Source organism: Vespula pensylvanica, chromosome 4, assembly GCF_014466175.1.
Source record: "Vespula pensylvanica isolate Volc-1 chromosome 4, ASM1446617v1, whole genome shotgun sequence".
NCBI lineage: Eukaryota > Metazoa > Arthropoda > Insecta > Hymenoptera > Vespidae > Vespula > Vespula pensylvanica.
The window spans coordinates 7,005,925-7,007,507 of NC_057688.1; the positions used below are offsets into that span (position 1 = coordinate 7,005,925).

Sequence of the window (1,583 nt, forward strand, 5' to 3'; positions counted from 1 at the left end):
ATTTTTATTTGTTCTTGATTATTTTCATTTACTTTTATTTATTTTTATTAACTTTTTTTAGGTTAAATATTATATTTTTTATTCTACTTATGTTCACTATTATATGCTCATATTTTTAAATCAAAAATCTGTTTTTAAATATATATAATGAGCTCCTTAATAAGGAGAGAAAGATAGCGTATAAATAATAGCTTTAAAATATCCCCACCAATTGCCAAATAATTCTTGGAAATGAGTCTCCGGCGAGCAACAAAAGAAAAAGTATGATAATAATCTATTACAGGTATATCTATATACATGTATTTGTATACGCTACACTGTACGCAGTATTTGGGAAGTACCGACAATAGCACATGTAAACAATCAAAGGACGACCAAGAGGACGACTTTCTTAGTTCATTTCTACACACTCTTCGTTTGTATCAGCAGCCGTCCAGACGTGTTCAGACTTGTTCCTGCTTCTTCAATTTTGGTTCGTCTAATTTCTCATTTACATTATATATAATATTTTATAATCTTGATTTAATCATTTACAGCTTATTAATCTTATTTTCGATCCTATTAGATTTCGATATATAATATAGCATTTAAATGTTGAATATGCAAATCACATTTACGTGCATAATCTTATTCTCTATTAATAATAGTTTGAATATCTTCAAGTAATTATCCATCATATTGACCAATATAATATTCACTATTGAATTTGAGATTTTAATTTAATTTTAATTAATATAAAAAATTAGGTGTTAATTCTAACCTATTTTCTAAACTATTGTGTTATACGATTTCATGTGTTCTGTCGTAGTCTTATTATAAGTTTCTATGCTCTATTATATCCAGAACTTTTATTATATATTTTCTATTTTTTTAAAGAAATTTATATATGGATCTCCTACGCAGCTACCTCCTTGTGGTGGGATCCGGAAATCGGTATTGCGAACGTTCGTATATCTTATATTATACAACGTACGCACTACCGGGCCAAAGGCTGACGTTCGGTGTATTAGAAAATAATTTTGATTAAATTTCAATTTGTTAAAAATTTTGTTGGAACATATTTTTCATTGAATTTAAAAAATATTAAGAAACACCGAGAATAATAAAAATGTAATTAAAGTATAATAAAAGTTAAACTAAAATAGAATAAAATTTCAAGATACGTTTAATCGTTTAATTAATATTATAAATATTATAATTTCAATTTTACTGCTCCTTGTCTAGTTTTACTTTAATGCTATATCTATTCTAATTTATAGGTATCCACGCAATTAGTATATTTCTGTGAATATATCCCTATCGCGATTATATTTATTTTTAAACGATAGGTACAACGCGAATTTGGTCGTTTGCTTTTATATATTCATTTATTTTAATATAGTTTACAAGTATTGCAGTTACATCTTTTGAATAATATTTTTTTTTTGTATTGTTATAGCATACAAAAGATGTAATATAAATTCCTAATTTTAGATCATGTAATTTGAATAATATGATATAGGATATTTAATATATGATATTTAATATATAATATTTAATACAATATAAATTGTAGAAGTAAACGCCACAGCTTGCTTTAATCA

General features: G+C 25.1%; 1 long non-coding RNA gene across 1 annotated transcript in view; it reads left to right on the forward strand.

Annotated features, from left to right (window-relative positions):
* The window catches only part of LOC122628393, a 1,612-nt gene extending 947 nt beyond the window's left edge, over positions 1-665 (forward strand). Inside the window, exon 3 of the long non-coding RNA XR_006327034.1 lies at positions 284-665. This is a non-coding gene — a long non-coding RNA (uncharacterized LOC122628393). The remainder of the gene's footprint in view (positions 1-283) is intronic.
* Positions 666-1,583: the final 918 nt, after the last annotated feature.